Source organism: Muntiacus reevesi, chromosome 2 (genome assembly GCF_963930625.1).
Source record: "Muntiacus reevesi chromosome 2, mMunRee1.1, whole genome shotgun sequence".
Lineage (NCBI taxonomy): Eukaryota > Metazoa > Chordata > Mammalia > Artiodactyla > Cervidae > Muntiacus > Muntiacus reevesi.
Genome location: NC_089250.1, coordinates 133,479,927 through 133,495,624, shown reverse-complemented (window position 1 = coordinate 133,495,624; position 15,698 = coordinate 133,479,927).

The window sequence follows — 15,698 nt, the reverse complement described above, 5'->3', positions numbered from 1 at the left end:
GGATGATAACCTCGAGGTCCCTAAGGGTGGGACCCCATAAAGGTCAGACCACATTTCCAGGGTCCACTTCCTGGAGTTTGTCTCCAAAGTTGTACCTGAAATTATCCAAATAAGGAGTTTCTGACTCCATGGGTCACACAGAGGAAAGAAGGGGGATGGTCAGTGGAAGAGAAGCAAAGCAAAAATAGAAAAATGAAATTTAGAAGTTAAAATTTATTTTTGGAAAGACCAAGGACTTACTAAGTTGGATTTTAAAATAAAACAACAACAAACACCATATGGGTTCATTCTTCTTTAGTCTCCTGCAATGGCTCTTTTCAAAAGTTCAGCCCTTACAAACACATGTACAGAGAAACACAATCTTTGGATCAGTCATCTAAAACACATGAAACACTACAAAATTGCTTTTAGGACTCTCAGTTCAAATACATATTGGAGACAGTCTAGAAATAGATCAAAAGTTAAATGAGGTGCTCACTTTGACAGTGCATATGCTCAAATAGAAATAAAGCAGAGTATATTAAAGCAAAAATTATATGATTGTATGGGATTTATAATAGGCCTTGTAACAGGAAGAGAGAATAAAAGTACTTATGCACTTATAAGGTTTCAACTCTTTCCATGAAGTGAAACAGTATTAACTCTATGTGGATTGTGACTATTTAAGGAGGCACATTGTAGTCTCTAGAGCAACTGCTTAAAAATAGTACAAGAAGATATAACTGAAAAGAAATGAAGTGAAGTCTTAGTCACTCAGTCGTGTCCAAATCTGTGGTGCCATGGACTGTAGCCTGTTAGGCGCCTCTGTCCATGGAATTCTCCAGGCAAGATTACTGGAGTGGGTAGCCATTCCCGTCTCCAGGGGATCTTCCTGACCCAGGGATTTAACCCAGGTCTCCTGCATTGTGGGCAGATTCTTTACCATCTGAGTCACCACGGAGGCCCAAAAAGAAAATAGATACATTAAAATGATGCTTAGAAAATATTTACATAGCACAAAAGAAGTCAGGAAAGGAGAAAGAGAAAAATATCAATCACTACTAAAAATAATAATAGTCCCTTATTTTCCTGCTGCCTGAAGGTCAGCCAATGACTGAATTTAAGCTCCTCTCCTCTTGTTAGCAGTTGATGACTTTGTTTCATTTCACTAGAAATGTATAATCAATAAGTAGTTCCACTGAACAACAGCCTCCTAGTTCTCCAGGAACTGTAAATCTGGCTAGAATAAATAAGGAACTATTTAAGCGACAGATCTCATCATCAGAGTACTACCCTCCAAACACTTATTCTTGGCTATTTCTAGGGAAAAAATATGCAGCAAGGTTAACAAGAGCAGTATTGCACAAATTGTTAAGCCACTACATGCTGAAGATCCTATCTTCATTATACAAAGGTCCTATTAGCACTATTGCTTCTAATTCTGATAAACCCATCAGAAAATAAATAAACAAAACCCAATGGTCTGAAATGAAAGAGTCAAGTAATGAAATTTGGGTCTTACCATTTAGCAGATGTGATTTAAGGAAATATAACTTCCATTCATTCTTACTTATTCTATTTACCCAAACACTCACATACTAACAAAAAAATTCAGGGGCCATGTTGACAATGATTGAGACAGAATCCTGTGTCTCCATGACGTTGATACCTTTTACAAAACATACTACATGGGGTTTGCCCATTTTGTGTTTGTAGTTGTCCTTAACTGTACTTGTTTCATCATATTAACAATTGAGGATAAAAAACAAATGTATCATCTGTTATTTTATACACTTGGAAGTGAGATATTCATTTAAGCAGTTGAAGTTTTAAACTCTAGGTAAAGTGAAAATAGGAAAAACACCTGCCTTCTCCAACTTTGTTGTTGTTCGGTCGCTCAGTCATGTCCGAATCTTTGTGACCCCATGGAGTGCAGCACGCCAGGCTTTCCTGTCCATCACCAACGCCCGGAGCTTGCTCAAACTCATGTCCATCAGGTTATTGCCGCCATCCAACCATCTCATCCTCTGTTGTTCCCTTCTCCTCCTGCCTTCAACCTTTCCCAGCATCAGTGTCTTTTCTGAGTCAGCGCTTCACATCAGGTGGCCAAAGTATAGGAGCTTCAGCTTTAGCCTCAGTCCTTCCAGTGAATATTCAGGACTGATTTCCTTTAGGATTGACTGGTTTGATTTCCTTGCAATTCAAGGGACTCTCAAGAGTCTTCTCCAACACCATAGTTAGAAAGCATCAATTCTTCGGCACTCCGCTTTCTTTACAATCCAACTCTCACATCCATACGTGACTACAGGAAAAACCATAGCTTTGACTAGACAGACCTTTGTTGGCAAGGTAATGTCTCTGCTTTTTAATAAGCTGCCTAGGTTGGTCATAACTTTTCTTCCAAGGAGCAAGCATCTTTTAATTTCATGGCTGCAGTCACCATCTACAGTGATTTTGGAGCCCCCCAAAATAAAGTCTGTCATCGTTTCCATTGTTTCCCCATCTATTTGCCATTAAGTGATGGGGCCAGATGCCATGATCGTCATTTTTTGAATGTTGAGTTTTAAGCCAGCTTTTTCACTCTCCTCTTTCACTTTCATCAAAAGGCTCTTCAGTTTCTCTTCACTTTCTGCAATAAAGGTGGTGTCATCTGCATATCTGAGGTTATTGATATTTCTCCTGGTAATCTTGATTCCAGCTTGTGCTTCATCCAGCCCAGCATTTTACATGATGTACTCTGCATATAAGTTAAATAAGCAGGGTGACAGCCTAGGTGTTCTAAAAACCTTTTCCTGCCCCATTCCTAATTGTATGAGAAGTGCTTAAAGATCAGGCTTAATCACTTAGGAAGATGTCTACTATTTATCCCTTTAATGGATAAGAGTAAGCCAAGGACAAAGTTTGTCATTACATTTTATTGTCTTTTGATGGTAAAATCCCAATGTCAGACACATTCAGACATATCTATTTGTCTGATTTTTGGATTCATAAATATCAAGTGGAAAATTCTAGAGCTGTGCAAACTAATTTTAGGACTATCCAACGCAATATTAATATTCTAGTGTGTGTCCTTTCTACCCTCTAGGACTCACTGCTGGGCTGAGTTGTTTTTAGTTAGAACCAGCTCTATTCAGATGGTCCCTGAATTCCTAACTAAGTTCCCTTTCTCAGGAGCAGGGACCTGAGCTCCAAGGAAACTTTGGAATAAAAGTGGTGATGGAGGACTTGTCAGGTAGGCTAATGGTTAAGATTCTTCACTGCCAAAGCAGGGGACACAGGTTCAACCCCTAGTCAGGGAACTAAGATCCCACATGCCTTGTGGCAGAGCCAAAAGATTATTTTTAAACTTTTTTTTTTTTTTAAGTGGTGATGGAAGTTGGAGAACACTTGGCAATTTGCTGGGTTAGAAGGGAACTCAGAGGAGAGGAGAGTCTGGTCAACGTGACTTTGCTAGGATTCCAGCATGTTTCTGGAGAGTGGAGTTAAGAGGTGGAGGTTGGAGAAATGCTTCTTGGACAAATAGATCTGCTTGAATGGAGTGATGACTTTGCCTGTGAGTGGAGGAAGAACTGGTGAGCTCCACGTACACAAAGGTAAAAATTTTTTCTTAAGCGGCATATCCTGCATTCTAACACTAAATGTAAGGGATTTATGGATTGCCTGAATATTGAAAACACTTTTCTCTCACTAAAATTGCATCTAAATTCATCTTCCTTTCATTACCAGTATAGTTCGCTATCAGCATATTTTGCAAGGAGTGCCTGCTTCTTGAAGGATTAGAGGCATTCCCTCATCGTCACTGGTTAGATAGCATCACCAACTCAATGGACATGAATGTGAGCAAACTCCAGGAGACAGTGAAGGACAGGGAAGCCTACTGTGCAGTCCATGGGGTCTCAAAGAGTCAGACCCAACACAGAAACTGAACAACGACGACCGTCCATCATCAAGGCCCAGGTGGAGTTGGTCCTTTGCACACATCCACATGAGAGACCCTTACTGAGCACTTGCTTTGCCCATGTCTTTTAAAAGACACCAGACATACTGTGTGAAGAGTCAGGTCCCTACCCAGGTCCAATGAGAAAGGTGGGTATCACAAAATAATCATACGCTATCACAGACACCGATAAGTACTATGAGAAGAAGGTTGGGTGTTCTCAAAGAACATAATATCTAATTGGGAGGGAGTGTGGTGGTCAGGGAAGGCTTCCAAGAAGTTGACCATCTCAGATCTGAAAAATCTGAATGGAAATAAAGCATCCATAAAAGGATGACGAGAGATGAAGCTGAAGGCTCTGAAAGTCTCCTTTGTGTGACAGACAATCTGCCATTCTGGGTGGGTTGTTTCCTTTCAGATAGAGATATCAAAGGCATACCGAGGCAGAGTGACAGCTCAGGTTACAGCATAGGCTTAGGCACAGTCGATGCCCCAAACACACCAGAATGTGGAAATGTTTGTATCTTATAAAGCAGTTTTTTTTTTTTTTAAGATGGAATATTGACACTAAAGTCAAGAAAGTTTTTTGGGAGATAAGAGAAGTGGCAAAACAAACAGGGTATTGGAAAATTCATTTTAATTTTATGGAGACAATGTGCTCCAACTTCCCCTACTCCCATCACTTAAGATTATACTTATTGGTTCAATAATCAAGACTCTATGTATGAAATTGTCTTGAGTACCATTCAATGTGAGGGAAAAAACCCCCAATGCAACACAGATGATAATGTTCCAAACCCCTAAATCTTTCCATTTTCTGGAATGTTTCTTCTTATTCAGAAGAATCTTCTACCCAGACACATTTTCCATCTGTATGTCATCTGAGAAAAAAGCTTTTTTAATGTAGTGTTTTACCCCCAAATGCCAGACCTATATAAAGTTCTGACAGACAGAAACTTATCCTTCTTTAAGCCTGAGAAATCTTCCATCCATGTCTACTTTCCAAGATCAAGACTTTAAAAGGGGTGAGTGAGGTGTAGGGATCTGTAGAATTTCCACAACACATACACAGTCTGTTACTAGAAAAGAGGACAGAAATTCCTAAATCAACAGTTGCCTGAAACATTTTTAGCAGAGCCTCATTCCAGGCCAGCCAGTGAGAGAGAATTAAGCAGGAAAAGACTTTCTGTGACTCAGAAGCTGCCTTCCCTTATAAAGTCAAGGTTCTCCCCAGTGGTATTTTGACTACTTTTGGAGGAAGGGTTGCTTGCATCCAGCTCTCTGAAGAAGCCAGAATTTTCTGTTCCTCTCTACCAAAAAAGTACTCTGTCGACAAATATGTGCGCAAGACACAAACCCTGCTCGCATTCTTTCAGGTCAGTGGAGTGCCCGTGTTACCAGCATCTACAGCTGGTTTTTGGATAAAGTCCTCGTTGTCATGGGTTCAGCAAAACAAACATGTTTGATTGTTCTTGATGAATTTTAAACCCAAGGTGACCAAAGACCCTGCATGTAGACTCCCTGGGTTCCTCTGCCTGTCAGGATGATTATATATGTAACCATCTCTATTACATGTAAGAAAATTGCTGCATAATAAGGAAGTTTATTAATGCATAGATGTGATCACATGGAAACATAATTAAATATTGTGATTAGTCAGATATTCTGGATGAATGAGAGTTGCTAAATCTAACAAATCTGAGTTAGAAGTTTGCAAAGACATACAGATTTCACATACAACATATAAATTGTACATAAATAATTATATATACAACCCCACTGAATTGAATGCTTTACTTCTAAAGGAATGCTAAAATCATGCCACACTTGCAGGTCACAACTGGAAAAATCTCAATTATTGTTATAAGCTATAGCAAAAAAGCAGTTGTTATTTGGATGCTATAGCTTAAATTCTGGAGGAAATGTAAGCTTGCAGGATGATAATAATACCAACAAAATCTTGATATTCATTCAAAAAGCTCAAATTTATATTTATATTTATTCCTAGTAGAGACCCAAGGTAGGCGTTTGAGGGAAGGCTTATCAACCATCATCCTATTTTTAATTTAGTGATGAATAAGATGGGTTAAGGGTATAATCTTTAAAAATTGTGAACCACTGTGTTGTACACCTGTAACTTATATAATATTGTACATCAACTATACTTCAATAAGAGAAAAAGGATAAATGCATAAGGCAATCAGATATATTACCAGAAAAAGAGAAAAAACTGGGTTCAGGGATGTGAAGCCTCATGGCTTCTGGACTAGTTGAAGTAATTCACAGAGATTCATCCTGCTTGTCTTTTACCGGCCTTAACAAGACACTGCCCATGGCAAGAAAGTTATGAAACCGTTTGTTCTACATTATATATTCATCTTTCATCTTGGAAAGTTTAAGAAGCAAGGGTTCTTAGGCTTCTTTTTGTTTGTTTGAAGGGTAGGAGGATGTGCTGTCTTTGCAGTTTGGGTTCAGGCAACGTAGCTTGTAATCAAATGCATGCATGAATGGAACACTGCTGAGGAACATTCTATTGAAAATCGCCAGAATTCAGTATTCCACTGTGTTCTCCCGTCAGTCCTTATAACAATATTACAACATTCCCATTTTACACATGAGAAAACTGAGATGCTCAGATGTTAGATGATTTGCCCAATGACTCAAATTAGGTTGTTGGAAAAAAACTAGCCTTTGAATCCAACTTGATTTCAAAGCCCATATGTTTTCTCCTGCTTTGTGAAACTTTTCATAACAGTGAGAATTTCAGTCTGATCCAGCTATCTCAAATTCCAATCAGGTTTTAAAGAAGCGGGAGTTCATCTGCCTGAAATTACCCTATAGGGTCTCAATTTTGTTGAAAAAGGAAATGAATGCTTCAAATTCCAAACTGCAGCTTTTAGAATTCTTGAAGCATCCAAAGTTATCTCGTGGGGTCCTTCCTGTTCACTTTCTTTTCTGGGGGCTAAAAGTATGTCTGATGCTAAAATAAGAGTGTTTGTGTAAACTTGCAGCTGATCTTGGCACTCAGCCTGTGCTGCCTCGGCTTAGATCAGGCCACTTTGCTTTCTATGGGATCTTCCCACTTAAACCTCAGGATCACCTAATGGAACCCTACCTTCCCCGGGCTTCCCATGACACTCCAGACAGCAGCATTGAAGCATCTACTGCTACTCAGTTGAATTAATCCTCATTTTGGTGACAACTCATAATATGCTCCCTTGATTGGCATTTTAAAGTTTTCAAAGTCCTCTAGCAATTTAAGTCTTTCTATAAAATTTATCAGCTCAGGAACCTTGTGCAGTGGTTGAACTGGTGTCATTGTCATTTTGCAAATGAGGAAACTGAGGTGAAAGTCATACCCACAGCCAGTGAATAATAAAGTGCCAGCTCTTGGGGCAAAATTTCAGTCACTGTATTTTCATAACTCACCTTCTAGGAAAACTATCAAACTTTTCAGCCTATTACCTCATAGATGGTGTTATAGACTTTTTAGAGTCCCTTGGACAGCAAGGACATCCAACCAGTCCATCCTAAAGGAAATCATTCCTGAATATTCATTGGAAGGACTGATCCTGAAGCTGAAACTTCAATACTTTGGCCACCTGATGTGAAGAACTGACTCATTTGAAAAGACCCTGATGCTGGGAAAGATTGCATGCAGGAAGAGAAGGGGCCGACAGAGGATGAGATGGTTGGATGGCATCACCAACTCAACAGATATGAGTTTGGGAGTTGGTGATGGACAGGGAGGCCTGGCATGCTGCAGTCCTTGGGGTCACAAAGACTTGGACACAACTGAGTGACTGAACTGAACTGAACCTCACAGATACCCTCAGGCCAGTTTATACTTTGTATTTTCAGACAATATTTCAATCAGAGATGAGTGGACATAAAAAGGACATTGAAATATATAGGCCCCCTCACTTATAGTTATGGGTGACAAAACCAGGGCCACAGGGGTTAGTGAACCATACAAAGCCACACAAACAATTAGTGACAGAGCCTAAAATAGAACAAAGATTCTTGTTCTTGCTCAATTGCCTTCCCCTGTCTGTGTCTGCTCTCTGAGGACACATGCCTGGGACCTGTCATCTCAAGAAAGATATTAATGTTAATAATGACCCAACCTAAACTATTTTCCTATACTTTGGAGAGTCACATCATCCCCCTACACTCTGCTCTAGTGCTTCTAGGTAGCTATTGTTTAAATGCACATCTTCAGGCTCTGCCCTAGAGAATCTGGCTCAAGTAAACCCCAGAAATGTACATTTTGAGAAACTAACAAGTAATTCCAATGGTTAAGGTTCTATAAGTTTAAGCCATGCTTTAGGAAAGAAACTGTTCTAACTCAGTATTTCCTAGGACTGGAATGGGAAATGCACTGATTAACTACATTTAAGGGTCAACTTTTATAAAGCTGTCCCAGAACCCAGTTATCATGTGATCAATAATCGGTTAGCAGCAAGTCAACCCAAACCAGTGGCATATCATAAAATAAAGACTCCTCTAAAGAATCTGATGTTCCTTTAGTAAAAGGTTCCTCTGGTCAGCAGTCTTGGGAAAATCTGTCCCTTGCAGAAGTGCAAAGAGAAGCCTGATGGCTACCCCTGCCTGCCTTGCCAAGTGACCTGGACTATGGTCCAGGCTGCTTGGCCCAGGGCTCTCTTCTGGGCATTGGTTTTCAGCAGTGGAAGGATACTGATAGAGCTAGTGGGCCTGACCTCCTAAGGCTGAGATACTAGACAGCCACACTGTTTAAGGAAAAGAGGGCAATGCTAGCATGTTTTCATAACCCTGAAATGTGCTAAAGAAAGCCTAAAGCCGGAGCGCTTCCTTATCATATGCATCTTATCTGTTCTTTTCTTAAAATACATTAGGAAATTTTCTGAAAATAACAATGTCTGAGATGGTCACTGTAGCTCTTTTAAGGCTTGAGGAAAGTAGGAAGTTGCTTAACTGCATTCCTGAGTTCCCACTCTGTGCCCTCCGGGAATAACCAAACCACAGCCTGCCTGTAAAAGTTTGCAACCTAATGCTGAGTGCAGGGCACACATGAGAAAATGTAAGAGCTTTTAACAAGGAAATGTTATAACCCACTCAACTTTCTCCTTGGTGTAGCAGCTTTGTTACTAGTTCAAGGCTTCCATTAGGGAAAAAAGGAGTTTCTGAATTTCCTTTTACACCATTAGCTCTCTCAACAGTTCATGTGCCAGAATTCTTGCTAATGGTTCCATCTTCAGCTTGCCTTCCTCGTATTGTTTCTCTGAAGTCAGCAACTTTCATAAAGGTGCTTCCTTTTTCCTCCTTCTGGAGAAGAAACATGGTTGCTTCTCACCTGTTGTATGTTTACCGCATCCTTAGGATAACTTTGGGAATGTCTCATTTCTCTAAGAAAACAACTGACCTAATCCTTTGTTTTAACCTCAGATCCAAAGTCATACAGACCTGAGTTTGAATCCTAAACCCATCACGCAGTAATGGTGTGACCTTGGGTGAGTTACTTAAACTCAGTTGCAGTCCCTAATTTAAGGAATGAATATATTAATAGTACAATTGATGTCTGATATATGCAAATAGCTTAATAAATGTTTGTTGCTGTTGTTAATACTGCTGTGTCTCTGAAGTGCCCTTTACTGCTCATGTGCCACGTGACCCTCTTCACATGGCCTTTTATACCCTAGGCTTCTGGGCTCCCCCTTGACACTGTTCCTCGAGTTCACGAGGCTGACACTTTCTCCTCTTTAGCTGATCCCTCAGTGGTGTGTAGGACTCCAGTCCAAAGCACTGTGTATATAGTCTCCTTGGTATGGCCTTTTTCTCCTCCAACATGCTGGATTCCAATTCCAAAACACTCCATGGTGGTAATATCAACAATTCTATATTTATCCACTGTTTTGTGTCTAGAGGATCTGAGACTTGGTTTCTAGACTAAATAAGTGACTATCAGTCTCCACGTGACTATCAGTCTCCACAGAAGTCCAGCAAATCCATCCATTCACCATGTTGTCCACATTCAGACAATAAGCAAGTCATCAAGTTGGAAGAAAACCCAGGACATCATGTGATTCTGCCCTTTGGACCAGTGATTCCCAAGTTTCGGTATGGATAGGGATCTTTCGGGATCCTATCAAAATTAGATTTTTATGCTGGATAAGGTTTATGTAGGTTCTCTGCCCTCAAGAAGATGGAGGGTAGCTCCCCGTTATTTAAGTCTGGGCTGTGCACAGTGACTTCATTCCAAACTGTACAGTGGGGAAGGGACTGAGAGAAGAGAAATTTTACAATGCAGAAATCTGACAAGCCTCAACCAGGGGACTGAGATTAATACTAACCATAGTAAGTCAACTTGGTAGCATGTACTTTGACAAGAAGCAATGAAAATGGTAGTACTTTACCTCTGGGCCCTTCCTCCCCAAAACTTATAACCTCCTAGTCTAGTCATGAGAAAATCATCCAATAATTCCCAACTGAGGGGCATTTTACAAAATACCTAACCAGTATTGCTCAAAACTGTCAAGGTCTTTAAAAATAAGGAAAGCCTAACAAATTGTCACAGCCAAGAGGAACTTCAAGAACTAAATGTTATGTGATGTCCTGGGTGGGACTCTGGAACAAAAAAAGAGGCATTAGGTAAAAACTAAGGAAATCTCAATAAAGTATGTGTGTGCAGTTGCTCAGTTGTGATCACCTCAGGATGCAGGTCGGGGGTTGGGGGGAGGCTTATTGGGGATTAGTGACCTAGCTGAGTTGAGGAGGATGAGTGGAACACGACAGAAGAAGAATTGGATTTGGAGGAGGAATTGGAGAGGTAAATGGGGAAAGACTGTTCCAGGCAGAGGAACAGCAAGAGCAAAAGTCCTAACATGTGAGCTAGTCTGATTTGTTAGTGGGAAAGTCCAGGATTGTTATGGCAATGTGGGAGCATAGTACTTCTGAGCAGGAGTAGATAATGTGGAAGATACAGGCAAAATCTAAGTGCTATTTAAAAAGGGACAATACATAGTGTCTTTCTCCTCCAGAAATTCACCTCAGCTAGTGGAAGTCTCTACTCTTTATGATTAAATCTAATTTCCCAAGCTATCTTTTGGTGATAGTGAGAATATTAAAAGGTGTTCTGCCTCCCAAATCTAACAGGGTGCTCTTCTGCAATCCAATTATACATTTTACAAATAAAATAAAGCACTTGAATACATCTTGAAATACATTACACGTTCTAGACAGCCTGAAAAGCTTAAAGAAGTGAACAAGCTAATTCTGCTTTTCCAGTTGGCTTTTATGGCATTGTGGACAGATAGTTTTATGGTTTTCTGATCCCTTTCTTAACACAGGACTTGTGCGTTATCTTTTAAATGTCTATTAGATGTTAGTAAGTATATCTAATGTCAACACTATTGGTGGAAATATTTTTTTAACTGAAAAACTGTTACAAATGCCTTGATGTGCAATAGGAAATGCATCTGTGTGTGACTGGATAAACTATATGGTGTGCAGAATAATGGCCTCCCAACACATCTGCATCTTAATCCCCTAAACTTGTGAATCTGCAGATGTGATTAAGTTAATCTTCTTAAAATATGAAGATTATTCTGAGTTATCCATCAGGGTCCAATGTAATCACAAGGGTCCTTCTAAGAAGGAGGCAGGATGGTCAGAGTCAGAAAGACAGATTTGAAGATGCTACAGAACTGGCTTTGAAGATGGAGGAAAGGGCCATAAATCAAGGAATGCAGTAGCCTCTGGAAACTGGAAGAGACAAGTAAACACGTTCTCCCTCAGAGCTTCCAGAAGAAAGATAATTATCTTGATTTTAATCCAGTGAAACCTGGACTTCTGACCTGAAGAGCTATAATAAAATAAAGTTTTGTTGTTTGTAGAAACTTTGTTTTAATTTGGTAAAGCAGAAACAGGAAACTAACACTGTCACATTCTACTGGTTAAGAGTTTATGGAGAGAGTAACATGGAAACATACACTCCCATATGTAAAACAGATATCCAGTAGGAATCTGTTGTGTGACTCAGGGAACTCAAACCGGGGCTCTGCAATAGCCTAGAAGTGTGGGATGGGGAGGGAGGTGGCAGGAGGGAGGTTCAGGAGGGAGGGGACATACATATGTATCCCTGTGGTTGATTCATGTTGATGTTTAGCAGAAACCAATACAATATTGTAAAACAATTATCTTTCAATTAAAATTAAAGAAATTTTTTTAAAAAAGAGTTTAAGTCCACAATTCTTTTTTTTTTTTTTTTTTGTCTGAGAAAGTATCTCATCTCTAGATCTAAATTTCCCTCATAGGACACTGGGTAATAATAATAATAACTAATGATTCCACAGTGTTCTCTATGGGCAAGGCAGCATTCCAGGCACTACTCATTTATAAACTCTTTGCATCTCACTACCACCTTATGATAAGATATGATTATTAACCCTATTTTTCATATAAGAAATTTAAGGGGCAGAGAGATGACACAGAGCTGATGGTGGCTCTAGAACTTAAACTCTGAATCAAAACCCCTTCTGTATTGCTCTAAAATTTTTTGTCTGACAAACGCCTGAGGGTTGATTTTCACTGCATCCCTTCATTATGCTGCAGGTTTTTTTATCTCACATTTAGTGTGCTGAGTGTCTTCTCTTATAGGAAATTCCTTTGAATCTCTCAGATTTTTTAAATAAATGAGAACACTGTGAAAATAAATACCATCTTCTCAGTATTGGCAAATCCCCAGAATATCAGCCTTTACCTTCCCATGTGCCTGTGTGCATGCTCAGTTGCTTCAATCCTGTCTGGCTCTTTGTGACACTATGAACCGTAGCCTGCCAGACTCCTGTGTCTACAGGGATTGTCCAGTCAAGAATCCTGGAGTGGGTTACCATTCCTCCTCCAGCTGATCTTCCCAGTGCAGGGATCGGACTCATGGCTCCTGTATCTCCTGCACTGCAAGCAGATTCTTTACCCACTGAGCCACCTGGGAAGCCCTTACCTTCCCATCGTAGGTATCAAATCAAATTTACCATAAAATTTTTGATTTTGCTCAAACAAAGAACAGAACAGAGTCGGCACACCCTTGCAAATGTGGTTAGAATGGCTGTTGTGCCAGCGTGGGCTGGATGAGTGTATTTGCTTGGGCTCCTAGGAGGACTCAAGATTTGGTTCTGAGAATTCCAGAACTCAAAGAAATCCAAGAATGAGAGATAGAAAAGATAGCCTGCTCTCATTGAGTCTTCTCAGAAAAATGAATTCTATGAACGGAACAAAATAGCTAATGAGCGTGATGAGTCTAGGGAAAACAATTTCAACAAATATTCAACAGCAGCAGAAAATCATTTTCTTTGCCAGATATCCATCTTCTGTGGCTGTTTGCCAGCATGGACACAGCCAATTGAAATCTACATCGTACTGGAGATAAAGATTAATCAAGAAAGCGTTAGGCAATTATTGAAGCCTCGCTGCTTACTTGGCTCTGGACTAGGCCCCAAAGAGGATTAAAATTGCCCCAGCTCTCAAGGAATTGACAGTAAATCATCATTGGATTATGTTACCAAGATGGGGTGTGCTGTTTATAGGATAACACATCTGGAGATGATTCTCGACTCTGCTTATAGCCTGGAATTTATTTTATAGTTTTCCTGAACAGCAACCAAGTCATCAGACACTACTGTTTTCCTAATTGCTCTGTAGCTCCTTGGATACATGGCTGAAAGCCCCAGAAAAGATCTGGCCACTTGACTGGGGATTTCTCTGTACACACATCCGCACTCACCCAGTACTGCTTTCTCTCACTGAGGAGGCTTGGATGGGGTAAACCTCAGTCCCAGACAATGAGACCATTTAATTGCTGAGTTGAAAATTTATTTTCAGTTACAGGTGCTCCCTCATTAGTGTTATAAATTTGAAAAAAGAAGGAAAGAAGGAAGGAAGGCAAACTTGTAAGAAAAACTAAACCTTGCGTTGTCATCTTGTAAGTCTGTTGATGTCATTATAGTCTGATTGCTATCAGGTCTGTGAATATACACTGCTAGAATCAAGGGGGAAAATGAAGAATCATAAACGTGAACATCAAAACTTATTTTCAGTATTTAATAAATATTCACTTCATAAAGCTATCACAGACACTGCTTGAGACAGAAGTCAGAGGAGGGAGGGTCCTACTGCTACTCAAATTGCCCTCCCAATGAGGAAAATATGAAATTTTTGCTTCACATATTCCCTGTGATTAAAAAAAAAACCAAAACACTGGATATCCCCAATGCCCGAGTTTATGTTGTATTACATAATCTTCAAATTTTAACATTCAGACAATTGTATTTTCTGGTTGCCAAAAACTAGACACAGTTGACAGATGCTTGAAAATACAGAGAAATCTGTATTTTAGTTATTTAGTCTTAAGCTACAGAAAATTACATAATAGTCAATAGTACGATTTCTCAAAGATTAATGTGAGTTTCTGTCTGTACCATAAATCAATTAAGTCAGATAGAGTAACATGAGTGAAGAGCTGGCCACAGGTATAAAACAGAGACATTCACCTTGGGATTTTTCTCATGCGTCAGCAGAAATGCTTATGGTATCCATAAAAAAAATATTTCTATCATGAATTTAGTCAGAACCTTGGCTTGGTGGAGGGGAGTAGGAAAACGTAAAACCATTGAAGTTATCCATTGCCACCTGGGAATGAGCGCTTAAGACCAGATGTGTGTTCATTCACTACCTTCCTTGGAGGAATGCCTGGATCACCCCATCTGTCACCTATCAGTGGGTGATCGGGGCAAGAGGAGGCTCTCGAATTGCATGAGAGCCATCCCTTAAACACACGCTTTGCTCTTGGACTGCCTCTGTGACAGGGGCCTGCATGGACTCTGCTGGAAGGATGACCCTCATCATGCTGCTACATGGGTCAGGACCAAATAACAGATACTGCTAATGAACCAGGGACCAAAATGGTTAAGGCTGTGCTGACTTCCAAGCGCCTCCCTGAAACACGGGCCCTCAAGCCTGTCTCCACTCAATTCCTGCCTTCATTAATACCCCCCACAGACTCGACTCACAAACCCAGGGCTGATGACCACAAAGTCCTCACGCCCTCCCCATACTTCTGAACCACTGAAGCATCTGTTTCTTCATCGCAGGCCCCATTTGTGGGAGAACTTTTTAAAGTCCCTGCTCCTCAGAGGCTGCTTCTTTCTGTGCTCAGTTCTTGAGGAAATGCCCCAAAACGCTAGCCTGACAGCCGGTTGGCATCTCCTGAGGAATGTGTGAACCGTGCCTGCCTATGCCCCCGAGGCTTGCTCAGTATCTCTGGGCATTTCAGCAGTTGTTCTGAAGGCTGGGGGTGTTTATCTCCCACAGGCAGCTGAGCTGCCTCCCGTTTCATGAGCAGAGCAGTGGAATGCGGTGGAAGAGACCCAGGCCTCCGGCCACCCAGATTAGAGAGTTTTGTGCTGAGGTCCCTATATGGTTGTGTTAGACTCCACAGAGGGCTTGAGTCTGTCTTTGTTCCTTGTTTGGGAAGCCAGTGGGAGGGGAACAGGCCAAGGGGCTATATAACCCTCCAGCCTTCAGCTTTCCAGAACACCACCCAGAGCGGAGAAGCCCAGCTGAGCACTTTCAGGGTAAGTGGCACCGGCCCAGAGATGTGGCTTAGATTCCAGCAGCTCTGACATTTCCCAGTATAATCAGATGTCATCTATGGAGATTTTAGCCAGACTCACACACTCAGAAATGTTTGAATGAAGATTGTACTACTAACATGATTGTAGCCTTTAGCTATAATCATCTAACCTCA